This window comes from Alosa pseudoharengus, unplaced genomic scaffold (genome assembly GCF_046254945.1).
Source record: "Alosa pseudoharengus isolate Yale_2024_CS ecotype anadromous, Long Island Sound unplaced genomic scaffold, YU_APseudo_1.1 YU_APseudo_1.1_scf_9, whole genome shotgun sequence".
Lineage (NCBI taxonomy): Eukaryota > Metazoa > Chordata > Actinopteri > Clupeiformes > Clupeidae > Alosa > Alosa pseudoharengus.
Window position 1 is genome coordinate 8217565 of NW_027468881.1, and position 17051 is coordinate 8234615.

The following is a 17051-nucleotide window of genomic DNA, read 5'->3' on the forward strand; positions in this document are numbered from 1 at the left end:
TTAGTTTAGCATTATGTTTATGCATTACCTCCGTATGGTCTACGTCTGTGAGTGTTTAGTGAGTCTCAGACAGAGGCGGACAGAGTACACTGCTTCATTACTTGAGTAAAAGTACAGATAGGGGAGAGCCGGGACGAATGAAACAATCCAGTTTTCTCCGAGTGTAATGATGATAGACAGACGTCCTTTGGTCAAAACATAGATCATGTTAACCTCCTTCTATCAGCCAAATATCTTCCTGCTATGTCATTTTATCACGGAGTTACAGGCGATAAACGAGTTTTGATGCGCAAAAGTAAACTTCATTAGCGGTTAAATTTTTTCGATTATTAATCAGTGTTTTTCATTTAAAGGTTTGACTTAATGCTTATTCAGTAGACCATTTAGTGTTCTCCACAATCCCAGACTTTCATATCGCATGCTTGTTTACATGGAAAGCAAAACAAGCTATAGTGTCATATGTCTGTGTCGGGACGATTGAAACACTTGTTTGGCTGTACCTCCATGTATTTTAATTAAATGCACAAATATCTGTGTTTAAACAATCATCTATGGAGGTGAGACATGGAAAAACAGTTTTAGGAAGATGAAAATACATTTGGGCCCACCAGGTAAGGGGTTGAGTTTTCCCATGTTATCCTATGGAGACTGACAGCCGATGGGTCGTTAAGCCTACTTATTTGGATGTGCAGTGGCCTAACCCACGTAAAAACCTAGTGAAACGACATTTTCAACAATATAAACATGATATAAATGGGAAAGCTTACCATTCTAGCTATAAACATGGCAGAATCATCCACAGGACATGATATTTCAAAAACCGCTTCATACACGCTTTACGATGATGGCAATGAATTGTTAACAGACATGCACGAAGACGTATAGCCCTGCAACAATCTATCTAAAATAACACCTTTTGGGAGTACCATTCATGATATGTAGTAACATTTTGAAATTGTGGGACGTTTATATGGCTTAAACTGTATGTTTCATTCGTCCCCTTATGTTGTTTCAACTGTCCCGACCAGGAGGGACGAATGAAACAAAACGCACGTCCCACTTTTGCTGAAATAATTCCTGAACGGTTTTGTTCAAAGCTGAAAATGCATTTGTATTTGACAGAGGACAGATGTAGCTTACTAGTGACCAAATATTAGCTTTCAGTGTGGTTCGATCGCTTTGTAAATTACGTTTAATTAAAAAGTGTTTCAACTGTCCCGGCTATCCCCTACCAAGTACAAGTAAAAGTACAACAGTCAGATGTCTACTTAAGTACTGAAGTACTTGTTTTTAAAAGTACTTGAGTATCAAGAGTACATTTTCTAAATATTGAATTACTAGGCCTACTGCCACAGTGCTTACATTTATGTACAGAAACGTCCTACATGGAGTTATGAAAAATGTTAATGTTAATACCTTGGAGAATGTAAAAAAAATTGAAAGTAAAATCAAGTCATTTTCATCTTTTTACCATGTTGCCAGGGATGGGCAGTATTTCTAATACATGTATTTAAAATACGTATTTCAAATACAAAATACTAGGCTATTTTGTAATTGAAACACTTGAAGCGACAACTTGTTCAGAAAATTTAAATACTCTGGCGAGGTGGGGCCACGGGTTGGCACATTCCCGGGATGGACCTGCTGCGTCTTCATCCATTGTTTCGTCCATGGTTTCGTCTCTTATCTAAATCTAACCATGGAGTTGACTTTGGCGGAAAGCTGAAAGTGATTGCTGATAGGCTGTCCCAATCAGTGGTGCCTGCACAATCCAATCATGTTTGAGAGGGAAACAACAACTTGAGGGTTTCCAAGATTTTTCTTTTTTCCTTTTTTTTTAGAAGTAGTAACGGGTACTCACGGTTATGGATAGAAATGTAGTGGAGTAAACAGTACAATATTTGCCTCTCAAATGTACTTAAGTAAAGTCATGAGTACTCCCCAAAATTGATACTCGAGTAAAGTATCAGATCCCTCAAAATTGTACTCAAGTACTGTACTCAAGTAAATGTACTCCATTACTGTCCGGCTCTGGTCTCAGAATATTAATTAACTCGTTCTGTGCACCTGAACATTCCATGTCGCACGTATCCTTGCTAGTAGGGCTGACAGTGATGGTATAGGAATCATGCATGTAATATAGCCCATTCAACTACTTCTTTTTAATTTGCTTGTGCAGATGCTGTTTTATGTATGTCAGTGCCTGAAGGCATGTTTTGTTTAAACTTTTCCTAAAGGAATAAATGGGAAAAGGAATAAAAGGAAAAAGGAATAAGCCAGTTTTGGTCTCAGTCCCTTCACCGTCTGACTAATAGTTATATATTACTAATATATTAATAAAGCTTAACCAACTTTATTATAAGGGTCCCCCATACTGATAGTTATATATTACTAATATATGAATTAAGCTTAACCAACTTTATTATAAGGGGCCCCACACTGATAGCTATATACTACTAATATATTAATTAAGCTTAACCAACTTTATTATAAGGGTCCCCCATACTGATAGTTATATAGTACTAATATATTAATTAAGCTCAACCAACTTTATTATAAGGGGCCCCACGCTTATAGCTATACTACTAATATATTAATTAAGCTTAACCAACTTTATTGCAAGCGTTTCTGGCGCCGACAAGAGTGGCGGCATGTCAAGGTAGCTCCGTGTTTTTTTCTTGAATTTCCCCTTCGGGATCAATAAAGTATCTATCTATTTATCTATCTATCTATTGTAAGGGTCCTATGGGGAGTGGTTTATAATGGGATAGGCAGAAGCACAGTTTAATAACAATTAGTTAAATAATAATAAGTCATTAACTTATCTAACATCTAGTTTGTAAATAAACATTTAACATTTAAATGATGTAATAAATAACTGTTAAGTAGTGCCAAAAAAAACATTTAGTTAACTATTAACACATATTAATACAATATTAGTTAATAGATTTGCTAAAACATTAACATACAGATTTTATGCAAACAACAAATATTTAATTGATGATGAAAAAACTATTAACTTGTGCCAAATATGTTAGTAACAATTAACAAATATTAACAAAGGGTTAGGTAATTACTAGTTTGCTATTTATTATGGCACCTTATTATGGAGTGTTACCAAAAATTCTATAATTATGGTTATCCCTCACATTACAAATTCAAATCAGCTGAAACTGCCTAGCACCCAAAAGGGAAAATGATTGGATTTTTTATTCTACCTTACCTACCTAACTGCAACAGAGAGTTGTGGCTTTAGTTATGAAATAGTGAGTTGATGTTGATTTTGAACTCTTTTGAAGACTATTTTGAACTCTCTTGAACTCAGATCCATTGGCCTGGCCAGCCCCTCTGAGATGGCCAAGTCTGTGTTGTGTCGAGTCTACCACTTTGACTAGCAGAGCACGCTGTGTGCTGGCCTCGGACCGTGAGGTACCTTTCATGGGACATAATCCCACTGCCTCAGCGGCCGGCTGGCAGCCCACAATCCCCAGCATCCAGTTTTTTTCTCCATCTTAATATTGTGTGAAAATGTTCTCCCCATCTCTCTCTCTCTTTCTCTCTCTCTGCTTTTGAGAGCCTGACGAATGCGGTTTATCATTTGACTCCGCGCTCTATTTCTGTCCAAAACTCGCCCACATTTGAGTTTTATCCATAATTAATGTCAAACTGCTGGTTCCCCTTAATGTCCCAAGTGAGAGGAGAAAGCTAAATGAATATTATCTTTTGGAGCTCGGGGTTTGTTGTCAGATGCCTGCAGACCCCTGCTGTTTCTTTTGCGCTGTGCCGTAGGGCAAAGTCAGAGTAGCCTCTCTGGTGTGCTGCTTCAGTGAAATTGGACCCCTCCGTTGCCTTCACGTTGGCCTCTGTTGATCTTGGCTGGGATAACATACTCCAGAGAAATCTGACTGACCTCTCACAGTAACTTCCTCTCTAAGAAGTCAGCTTTTTATTTTGTTCATGTATTTGTACTTACCGGTAGATTTTAGTAATCCAGCCTCAAAAAAGCCTTTAATCAAGAAAATAAAAATCTGATCAAATTTACAGACATTTGTTTTTCTAAACCTATTCACAGTTTGTGCACATTAATAGGAAGTTCATTACTGTCACGTTCCTTTATTTTTCCTTCAGATAAGCAAGGCTATCTGCCCATCTCCATGCTTCCAGCACATAAATGTAATCCATATGACTCGATAGTGAGCTCTCAACTTCACTCCACTGGAAGGACCCCAATATATGTTGCACCCAGGCGATGCTACTTGCTATACTTAAGACTTGTGATACACTCAAGATAACAAAACCAGTGTGATTATAGCTGTAACCCAGAAACAAATACAGACATATGAACCTATGTGTTGATATAATTGAATTAGACATCCTTACAGTTCTGTGGTTGCTACCCAATGGCTGCTATCAGCCAGTCCAGTTTCAGCTGACTCTTGTACTTTATGCAGTGTCAGTCAAGATCTACTTCAGATCATTACCAGATCTGTTCCATTAGCTATAGGTTTTATTTACTGTGCACTGTCTCTTGCTCCTTGGCTGCTGTCATGTAAAGTTCTCTCTCCAGGAGACTCTTGTAAGACAGACATGTATGAAATCACTATGCTATGCTGCCATCTGCAATATCTTTAAGATGTCATTAATTAGTACTCCTGGGCTTTTAATACTTGCTGCTTCTGTACGAGTGTGTAATAGATCAAATCGGGGGGTGATTGAGATCCCTTACAGAATGGAGCTGGATTGGTTCAGTACTAAAACGTCATGGCAGTACTGATGCTATTGTTGGCTGGCTTGGCCAAAATTACTCTAAAAGCATGGAATGCTTTAACATAGAAATGTAGGTCGGTGTATGTGTGTGTGTGTGCTTGAAACTGTTGTAGGCAGCCCAGAACAGCTGACCATCACTTATTTTTACTATAGTAAGTGAGGCGTAAAGAACTTAATTTACTGGAGTCACTGGAGGAAGCCATCCATAATGTCAGCACTCTCAGAATTGTTGCAAAAAGGAAAAGCCTACACAAGGGTTTTAATTAGGGCTGTCAATCGATTAAAATGTTTAATCAAATTAATTATACACTCCGTGATTAATTAATCTAAATTAATCGCATATATAATTTTTCCTGTGACAGTATTTGAATTATTTAAATTCAAATCGAATCATTGAATAATCAGCATTAGTGACATTAAAGTTCAAAAACTCTTTTATTATTATTTTCACTGTTCAAATAATGGCCATAATAATCTGTGATATGACCTAATATGCTGAGAAAATAAATTCAAAAGTGCTTCGGGAAGAAGTTTTTTTTCACTACAAGGCATTTCAGGCCACAGATATAAACTAGGGGACACAATGAAAATAAATTAACACTCCCCTCAATGTCAACACTATTTCTTTGCATTGAACTCCAGTGATATGCAAATTCCTTGCTGCAGACATTGCAGAGGACTTTATTTTAATCAACACTTTATATTTTTAACACCATCAGGCCATTTTTTAAAAGTAAATGTTCCAATCAATGATCTAGGCAGCACATTTTCTTCTCTCTCCTTCATTTTACAGTCTAATGGTTACTGACTAGAACGGCTCGGGGTCAAAGGTCATACGGAATCGATTAATCTGCACTATTTTTTTTAATCAGTTATTTTTTCTCAAATTAATTAATCGAAATTAATCAGTTATTTTGACAGCCCTAGTTTTAATTCACTTAAATGAACGATTGAAAGCTGTAGTCACCTACACCTGTACCTCTGCCTCTACCAAAATCAAGAAGACCAGTATGTCAGCAGGTTCTAACATGGCACAACCTCTCTGAGTCTATACTAAGGTAGCTTTTTTAATAGATATTTTGGAGGCATTACGCAGATGATGTATGATTGGGACTCATGTCAGAATAGACTCAAAAAGAGTGGCGACATTTCCCACCATTGCAAATGCTCAGCAAGCGTGGGGGCAATCTACCAATCCCTACATAATAAGGCATCGTCCTACATTTTTTTCTGGAAGTTTCCTTGTCTTAGTGTGTGTTCATTTGCTTGTCATTTTCTCATGCTGGGAATTGTAGACGGTGAGAGAAACTCTCTCATTACAGCAATCTTTCTATCATCTGTCACTCTCTGTCCACCACCCCATGTTAAAAAATGACCTTCAGACTGACACTTGCGGAGAGCCAGACCCTCCTATATCGCACTCTTTAGTCAGACACTGTTTTTTCTGATCTTATTTTTTGCACTGCAGACACAGTGCACACACACCACACACCCACACACACACACATACACTTTTTGCACTGTAGACACAGTGCACACACAGCACTTCAGCATAGGCAGAAGTAGATGAATGAAAGTAGGTTTGAACAAAATTCATTGCTAATGTTTACCATGGATCACACATACAGCAGTCTACTGTATGTGGGGAAATAGAAAAACAACAGCACTTGATGTATTGCTGTAATTTGCATTTCCTTCTGGTGAAATAATATACATGATGCAACATGATGCAAATACAATACCGGTACAGAGCTAATATAAATATCTTAAATAGTATTAGCATTATATCCAGAGTGCATGTGTTAAGATCGAACTTGTTGTATATAATCCTTCATGTGAAGGAAGAGGAGCCTGTCAAGTGTAATTTTGCCCTGTGGGTTAAGTGAAGATACCTTCTAATTTACACATTGCAAGTGGTGTCTTCCTCTCTGCCCTCAGTGTGGTTTCCAAAAGAGCTCGCCGACTCGTTTTCTATTCCATGCAAAATGAAGCTTTTTTGGTGTCACTCATGTGGGTCTATCCCCGTTGTTTCCTCTTCAATCATTTTTTTTAAATGACATGTTTTGGGTGTGATGGATCATCTGTATTTGTTACGCCCCATAGTGCTTGCACTTGTCAAGCCACCCAAACTTTATTGTAGACACAGGGGCCATGTGAAAGGTAAATACAGACACTGCAAAGACAGTCAATGAAAAACAAAAGAGTTCTGTACCTCTGTCTGTGACCTGAGGTAACCATTGCACAGGCTGCAGGTACTCCATTGTCTCCACTTTGTAAGCAGCCTCATCCTTACACACACACGTGCACACACACACACACACACACACACGTGCACACACACACACACACACACACACACACACGTGCACACGTGCACACACACACACACACAGAAAGGGAAAGAGATAGGGACCTCCATCTCTAATTTTGTAATGAAATTCTGCCAAAACACAGAAATATGCCTTTGCCTAATAACTAAACCATATGTTTATTTCACAATATTGCTCTTGCAGGAAGAGTGCTGGATTATATGAATTGCAAGGAGCCAGGGAGGAACAGCGTCGGTGTGTGTGTGTGTGTGTGTGTGTGTGTGTATGTGTGTTTGCTTGCTTCCTCCTGCCCTTCATGGCGAGCAGAGAGAGAGTCAGACTGACATCAGACCATGTGCGTCGCCCTGCGGTTGATCACATGGCCACTCCTGATGGGCATCGCTGATTGTAATTCATAGTCGAGGCTGTTTTCCCCGGCGTAATGCAGAGACCCTGACTGAGGAGCCTGCTGATTTCACCAGATTTCCGTTTTTCTACCTCATTTGGGAAACTGAGTTTGTTATAACAGAGGGAGATAAAAACATTTAGTGGCATCGTAGAAGTACATTCAAATCAAATCAAAATTCTATCAGTATAGAAGCGTGTCATATGTATTGTAGCAGAACAGTCATATGTATTGTAGCAGAACAGCAGGAGAAGGATGTAGTGTTGGTGAACATGAGGATCAGAAGGACATCAGAATAGTTGTATATTGGAAAATTAACCCAATTATGTATAGTGTTCAGTAGAGAATCATTGGTGAGTATTTAATGTGGAAAGACATAGGAATTTGAATGGAAGGTGTAGAGGGCCATAAGAACGGCTGAATATGCAGTGTAGAGACATATCAATCCCTGAAGGAAGAATGTCTACCCTGCTCTACTGTTGTTATGTGTAGGAGTATGATTAGAACTTCACAATCAGTATGTGTTTTAGAAACAAAACATGATTAAATGTTGTGTGAGAAGACAGAAGTGTTACATACAAGTCAGTGAGTATTAGGTGTGGAAACTTACCTACTGGTAGTGGTAGTGTAGAGACCGTGATAGTCCTTGAATATGAAGTGTATAGGATGACCACACTGGCCAACAGCTGGTGCTTCTAATGGGTATGACCTCACCAGATAGTGATGTTAAAATCAGTGCCAACACAACTTCACATTGTGGCCATTAAAGTTAAGTTATAATAATGTGAGTATGGCAAAAGGTTGTACATGGTTCAGCTCAAAGGCCAATCAATTTACAGCCATCCCTTTAGGGCTCCGGAAGCAGCATGTTAATTGTCTGAAATTGTTAATGACTGTAATTGTATAAACAGAGGGTTTTTGAGCATACACTGGATTAGAATCATGGACTGCACCTCTAAGGATGGACTGCAAACACCATCCCACTTTTTTTATTGTGTCTTACTTAGAGACTTAAATTCCACCATTTGGGGAATTACACTCATTTTTCACCTCCCCTTGAGTTAAACAATTGATTTTTACCTTTCTCCAGTTCATCAAGCCGTTCTCTGCGTCTGGCGGTACCACTTTTAGCTCCATCTTAGCATAGATCATTGAATCGGATTAGACCATTAGCATCTCACCTGCTAGCGTCACAAAGTGACTAAGATTTCCGGTAATTTTCCTATTTAAAACTTATTTCCTCTCAAGTTAGAAAGTGTAATAAGACCAACGGAATATGAAACGTGGCGATTTTCTAGGCTGATTTGACATGGAACTATACTCTCATGACGAAATGAGTGTAATTCCCCAAATGGTGGAATATCCCTTTAATAAATCAATAAAAAGGCATTATAACAATGCTGTTTTGAGTGTATAGTTACAAGGTCTCCTTGTGTTTCACATTAGGCACTTCATGTCAGGGATATGGTGAGGTTTTGTTTCTTGCCTCTGGTGAGACATTGTTTGAATAAGCTGTGTGAGAGAGGAAGACAGTTAGCCTTGTTCTGTTTGTTTTGTCTCTCCCCCCAAACCACATATATATATATATATATATATATATATATATATATATACAGTATGTCCCAGAGCTATAGCAGTGGTGAGCATTGTAATATCTGACCTGGGCTAACGCTGCTGATATTCAGATACAATGACAAAGCAATCCCAGCAAGCTCAAGTGGATAAGGTGGTTGGAATGCGTAGGTGCATTTCTAAATATGTTTTGATCCCATTCGAATGAAGGATTTTTAAGAATGAACCACCATGAGTGCTTGCTTTGATGTCTCTTCTTTTTGATGGATGATAGTGGAGGTGGAGATCTGCCCGTAGTCCCACGAGGAAGGTGGAGATGAAGATGCAGACGGAGATGGAGACCAGTGTTCGAACAGGTGGTGTGAATGTGTGAGTCCCAGTGATGATGTTCAAGCTAGACCTTCTGACGCAGACACAAGAGCACATGTGGAAGGATATTGCATGACATTCAGTGCCAAAACATCCCCTCCCCTCCATAAAACCGCCACAAACATTCACAGTAATAAAAGTTATGACGAAAGAGAGGGAGTGGAAGTGATTTATCTATTTTTTTTCCACACCTCCACTAATATATGTGAGGGCATGTTCTACCGTGAAAAACAACCCCCCAGAAAACTTTAGAAAGTGAACTCTGACATGACTTTCACTGGTGGAAATCCCAAAGACAAATGCCTCTGTTGTAAAAGCATGGTGCTGCTGTGTTATTATGCTAATGGTTGTACATTTCGCTGTGAGGGGATGGGTGAAGGTGTTGTGAGCAGAGGTAAAGTGAAGTGAGGAGTGTGCATGACACATTGTGCGTGTATGTGCCTCCCCTGAAGGCTACGATGATCACTGCATGAGTCACACAGGTCAGGAGGAACAGGGAGGCAAACCGCAGTCCTCTCGTCTCTTTTCCAAGAACACACTGCAGGTTAGGACTCTCTCTCTCTCTCTCTCTATCTCTCTCTCTCTCTCGCTCCTGGACTGTCATCAGGTAGATGGGTCACTCCCCCTGAATCAGGCTCTTAAGGTTTCTTCACGAGATTGTCACGTGCCAGTACCATGGGCTTTCGGTTTCGAAAGATTCGGGTCTTAGGCTGCTTAATGTGCCTGGAGGACAGTGGCAATTACTGATGACTATTTCTAAATACATAAAAAATAAATTAAACTGGAATGTATTTCCCATAAAGGAAAGATATAGCTGTTAAATGACAATGAGAGTCAACATTTCAACATATCAACATTCTCTCCATCGTTGCTGCACAACAGCGTTGGGAAGCGCACCTCTCCACTACTGCTGATGTTTACAGAGCCTGTCTGAGGAAGATTTGGTGTCTATCCATTCTGCTTAGAATAACTCAATAGATATTACTCAACAGAAGTGATATGTATGTGTTGTGTTCTGTGAGGTTTTAGCATAAAGTTGTGGATAAACATCATGTATTATGATCATACTTCACTGTGGAGGTTACAATAACTAATGAACTGCTTTATGTACTACATTTCAGAATTGTTCTGTATGTGGTATTCTATGGGGTGCGACCATAGGTAGAGTGTTATATAATCATAAATAATAGTAAATAATAATAAATAATCATCACCATCCTGCCCTCATATATCCATGCTGCCCTTGTGGCTCACTATAAAGACTAACTGCTCTGACTGTCATCTATTGACAGGGAGTCTCTGAGCCCTTGGCCCTGTAGTAATGTAGATACTTATGACTCACTAGAAAGTCATGTAGCATAGCTGAGCACTAGACCATATGCAGCATATCAGACTCAAATACAACACAGCGCAGCACAGAGAAGATGCACTCCATCACAAGGTTGTTTTTCATCAAGTATTTAGCCCTAGGGAAGATCATGTTGATTTAGTTTGCAGTGCTGGACAGTACCCTAAGGGCCAATATGATGCAATTACAAACAAACATGACGTGTTTGAAGATCGGCCTGACATGGCAGGTCTCGTTTGTTGCTGTAGTGATGATAGGAATGATATGAGACACAATGAACTGACAATGATTTTGCATTCAGTGTGAGGAGAACATATTCCATGTGTGGAATATGAGGACTAAGCTGGATATCTGTAGAAAGTTACCCCCTGCTGGTAAAATGGTGGAACTGCATCATGCTGGGGAAAAAGCACGTCCCACACTGATGTCTCATGAAAGACAACTTCATATATATATACAGTATATATTTTCAGTAATTTTCTAAAATATGGAGGAAGTTAACTATAGTATAGCTTGTGTTATTTTATAGGCAGGACAAGCAACAATACGTAAGAGACGGACTGATATTTGTGCAGAGAGGGCTGTTCTCAGTTTGTGGACTTCCTGGGCTAAATGCACAGCCTGCGGTGCTTCCATTGAGATAATAGAATTGTGAAACTGTCACTGTCTCCAGGTCAGTATCATTTTTCCATGGCGTCAACCAGCCTTTGACCGACTCCTCTCGTTAGTATATCAAGGGTGAGGCAGATAACTACCATTATGATTATAAAGAGATGCCATTATGGACGTAACTAAATGAGAGCCCCTTTCTCCCATGACATAATCTTCAGAATGTTCCCAGAAATCCGGTGATATGCATGTGCATGTGTGGCTCTGTAAAGTGTTCTATCCTGCAGAACTAAGAAGCTGCATTAGACCTAAAATAAAGATCAGGGACAGCCACTTTACTGTGCTGATGGGGAAGTATATAGACACACACACAGACACAGACACACACACACTCAAACACACACACAGTTGTACCTGAAACGATGAAAGACAGTGACAGGAGAGTCCACAGGCAAGGCCTCTTGGTACTGCTGACCACACACACACACTCACACAATATCTCTCACTCACGCATACAAGCGCATACACACACACACACACACACACACACACACACACACCATACACAAACACACACATACACACGCACACACACACTGACAGGGCCAGCAAAGGAGTCTCAGAGGCAGCAGCTGGCTGCTCTTGTGCGCTGCTTAGGCTTTTGTTGTGCTCCTGATTCACAGCGGCACCACGTGACACACATGCCCCCAAGGTTTGGGTGCTACTGTATCAGAGACGGCCAGGGCCAGAGCTCCTTGGGACACTAGATATGTATGTATCTATGAATGTAGGTGTTTTAACCCAGTACTAAGGACAGGGGGCATACATTTATATGTTTCATTTTTACCTTTAATACTTTCATAGGCCATTTCACTTGGAACTTGAAACTCCCCATAGGCATTGTATGCACATGCTGTGTGTGGATGATTTTGTGCACAGAGAGTGGAAAAGAGTGGCTCTGTTGCGTCAGGTTAACCGTGCCAGCTCTCCTGGGAAGCTGAAATTGGGAAGAGACCCAGGGGAACTGGCCAGGGGTCTGGGAAGTGTCAATGTGATGGGGGAGAGTGTTTGTGTGTGTGTATCTCTCTCTCTCTCTCTGTGTGTGTGTGTGTGTTTGTTTACCGGCAGAAAACTGAATGCAGAGGGAAATGGTGTTTCTGAATGAGTGAGCAGTTCTGTTGTTTTGCAGAGGAAGAAATAGAGTCTGGGAGGGGGTAGTGATGGGCAGAGTCCTTCATGCACACACACATACACACAGTCTTTCTCTCTCAAGCACACAGACACACACATATGAGAGCACACAAACACACGCACGCAGCTGTGTAGAAAATCTCACATAAACGTACATGTGCGCACAACCACAGACACACACAAATGCACACAGGCATGCATAGACATGCACACACTCACACAAGAACATACACACACTCTCAGTTTAACTTTGTCTTTCTTTCTCCCTCTCTGTCTCACACACACACACAAACACACACACACACACACACACAGAGAGAGAGAGAGAGACGCAGGGCTAGCAGGGGCCACTCTTCTATTTAAATCTCAGAGATACACTTGTCTGCGCCGCTAGCGGACAAGCAGCCAGTCAGAGAAGCAGTCGCCTCCACGTGCATTAGGCTTTCTGTGTCTTTTTGTGAGTGTGTGTGTGTGCGTGCGTCTATGAGGAGCGTGCAACACTGGCGCATTTGCACCATGGGCTGCCGTCTGTGCTCGGTGCAGAGGTCGGATGAGCACTGCAGACTCCTGCACAACATCTGCCAGGTAACACCACCACTTAAAAGTTACATGAATGCCTGCTTTCTTGGTTCTTATTGTTAGATGTGGGTCTGTGCATGTGTTTGTGTGTGTGTGTGTGTGTGTGTGTTTGTGTGTGTGTGTGAGAGCGAGAGCAGTGTTTGTAGTTATGTTGAGAACACAATTACCACAATACCTTGATGGATGCTGAGTTTTTGCTTTATAGCTTTTATTTGTATTCAATGCAGTTGTTGGTGCAGTGTTTTCCGTTCTTCTGTGCAGCAGCCCTCTACATTTTCCTGCTCATACTGTATCTGTGAGTGTGTGACTATCTTGCTACTTGGCTGTCTGCTAGTTTTTTCATGGGCCATGGTAGTTAGGTCACTACCAAGGGCTGAAAACCGACTCAAGTATGGTAGTAAAGAACCAGGTAAGCTTCAATATGATGGTAATGTTCTCAGGTAATGCTGTTGTCGGCCTCTTGTTTTGAAGTGCAGTTAAGGAGCAGAAAGAGTATATTCATGACTAGGCAGTTGTGGCTAAGTGTGTACGCCCACTTTTGCCTTTAGTCTCTTGTTGGAGCCAGCAGTATACCTGTTGTCTGTTGCAAAATATCTGCCAACTTCTGATTTGAGATCACTTAGTATAAATCTAATGTCTCACAGTTTCCGCCACACCATAGTTGTTTTCATTGTCTTCATTTGTTACATCTGTCATTTGACATCAGTCAGATCCTGTTATTAATTTTTTTCATGGCAACCCTATCAAGCTGTGTGCATGGCTGATGTGCGAGCCAGGAGATTAGCACTTAGGCTAACCCTTGCTGTCAAATTTCCCATAATCCAGTGGTGGTGGAACACACAGAGATCTAAAGATTACATGGCCTACTTTAGCAATCGAAGCACACAGTTTGAAATGTATGGTACAACAGCATTAAGCACAAAAGCAGCAGCGGGCATTGGGTGGCAGGCGGTATGCGGCGGGCGAATTTTAGACCCGTGTGCCAGGAGGCACGTGAGTAATGTGGAGAGAGCAAGGAGATGGGAGACAGTGAGCGAACGCGAAACATGACGTCGACTGCTCCGCAGACGGGAGAGACAGGAGATCTCAACGAGCGCAGCTCAGTGTGCCGCCGCTGACGAAGCAAGAGGAGACAAGCGCCGTGGAGATCACAGCGAGGTGCTTGGACATGGCACTGACTTGTTCATTAGGACTCGATGATACTCTCAAGTTTGATCTGAACTTTATTGGTTGGGGTGGTGCTTAAGACTCTGAAGAAGTTTCTCTTTCTTTAAGACACACATACACACACACATAAATGATCTCTTGGATGTTATAAGTAATGACATTAAAGATCTCTCAGTGAGGGCATTAGTTAGCCTAATAACTGTCTCCCACAGCAAATGTCTTGTGAAATGCTGTTCTGATTCTGCTGTGATATTGAGTGGATCTAATTAGGCGTCTTTCTATGTCAATGGAATTAGTCAATCTTTAACTATGTGTGTGATTTGTGTGTGTGTGTGTGGGGGGGGGCTCCGTTAAAGAAGTCAGGTTTACATTTAAAGCAAAACAATGTAAAAGCTGTGGTAAATGTTCGATGCCCCGGGTTCCCATTTCCACTACGCTAAGGTGGTAACCAGTGCATTGAAACTGATGAAAAGGGTTCTGCACGTTACAACAATGTTAGTGCAATACTTGGTTTGCTTGAATCAGTAATGTCTGGGAAATCAGAATGAGCAAAATGAGTTTGAAGCCACTATGTTAAGGTAAGAGATCTACACACTGTTGTGTTAAAGGAATTATCCGGAGTAAAATGCACTTTAGGAGTCGATTGCCAAGTGTGCTCTGGAAATTCACAATTACTATGTTTTTTTTTTTTTTTTAAACGGCAACGAAATTGTGAATTTCCAGAGCACACTTGGCAATCGACTCCTACCTACTGCCACGGATGTCTATCAAATGCGTCTGTGCATAGCTCATCATCGTCTTGCTTTCCCCCTTGTTCTGTGATTGGTCTCCTATCTCAGGCGAAAATTTGCTCCATGGTCTCCAGGCTGCCTTAGCAGCGTGAAATCAAATCGCACGCAAGGCAGCATGGGAACACCCAGGCTAGGAAAGGTACTGGCTTGATGAAATTCATTCTGGACTCTCTATCCGACCACATAAAGACCTCGGGATACTTTGGTTTGGCTTTAGGGACCCTCTACTCACTACCACGTAAGTGTAATGTTGTTTGGAACTGTAGAAGAGGTATAAAAATAGCGTTTTGTAGTGGCGAAATAATATGCCCTTCTCACTTCCACGCTAACGAGTTTTGACTAAAAACGGTAAAATCAAACTTTCTCAAAACACATCCGAATGACATGATTTTGATGTCAACACAACGTATGTACTCCCAATCATCCGTAAATTGATCTAAAGTGCATTTTACTCCGGATAATTCCTTTAAGGGTGTGCAGAGCATGGATGACTAGATGAATGCTACAGTGGATTTCTGCATCATCACAAATTCATTGGTACATTTGTGTGGTTCATGTTGGAGTGTCCACGGCAATAACCATAGTCTTTTTGTGGCCATAATCTCCATTTTGCTGTCTGGAAAGGCCGGCATGTGCTTTTTATCACTCCTCTCCCTTAGTTATGCAAAATACCCATGTGGTTGTCAGAAGCCAGGAGGACTGTGCAGTTTTGCTGCTGAGGAGAGCAGGGGAGGTGAGCAGCAGTGCCCTTTTGGCAGGTTTCACGGCCCATGAGCAGCCGCTGAGCAGATTGGAGGGGATGGTGTTATCGCTTGGCAGAGATAAGCATTCATCTATTTAGGTTATTAATATGCACATCAGCCATGCACCTTTGCCTCTCTCTCTCTCTCTCTCTCTCTCTCTCTCAAACACACACACACACACACACACACACACGTACACACACTCGCCCAGGGGCATCTCTGTGTTAATTCTGTCTGATTTAGCTTGGGCTTTCTGGACCAGAGCAGTAGAGTTTGGCCCAGACAGTACTGTGCAGTCAGGACTGGTTTTTTTCTGTGCCATTAATGATACTGTAAATATACTGATAGAGAAGTTTCCCAAGAAAAGACAACATGCATAGATATCGATTGGGTTTTGACAGGGCAAGAGACGATGGTTTAGTAAACCAGTGCAGTCTGAAGGGGTGAAGGGATACAAGACCAAAAACGGAAAACCGGTAAAGCAAGAGCAACACAGACAAAACACATTGACCCACAGGCACTGTGCTCATCTCTACCATCGATCTCAACCCTAGCCATTTCAAATTGTTTGCCCGAGAGTGTCTTAATGGAATGTTAAGGTGAAGACCAGTGAAACGAGACAAACACGGACACAACAACAGAATGGCCTGTTGTTAATGGAATATTTTAAACAATGTGCCCAGTTGGAATTACAGGGGTGGGGGGGGGGAGTCAATCATTTCAAAAAGGGGAGCGAGAATAGCAGTGACCAGAAGCCTTTGTAGGGCCAGTGACCTTAAAGAAGCCTCATCAATGTTATCTACCCCAGTGCACACACACACACACACACACACACACACACACACACACACAGAGACAGACATGCACACACAGTTCAAGATGGGACACAGCCGTGGGTGGGTCAGAAGGTTATCACCACTGGGTGCAGGCCATCTCTGAGTGCTGACAGACCGTTTAATTTAGATTGTGGGTCCCTTGAAGCCTCACTGAGCTTCCTGACTGCTGAATTGAATTTCTCCTCCCGGTTTCAGTTTCATTTGAATAGGATTTGCAATTTGCATTTGCATCCAATAAGCAATTATCCACTGAGTGTCGAGCGCTACCGTGTTATTATAATTAAGTCTGGTATTGAATGAAACACCTCTGGACTCCCAGTGCAATAACCTACAGTATTTGACTTCCCAAATACAACTTGACATG

At 41.2% G+C, this 17051-nt stretch overlaps 1 protein-coding gene across 1 annotated transcript in view; it reads left to right on the forward strand.

Moving 5' to 3' along the window:
- LOC143114973 (E3 ubiquitin-protein ligase PDZRN3-B-like) overlaps window positions 1-17051 on the forward strand; it is a 43977-nt gene that overhangs the window by 19631 nt on the left and 7295 nt on the right. The window lies entirely within an intron of this gene.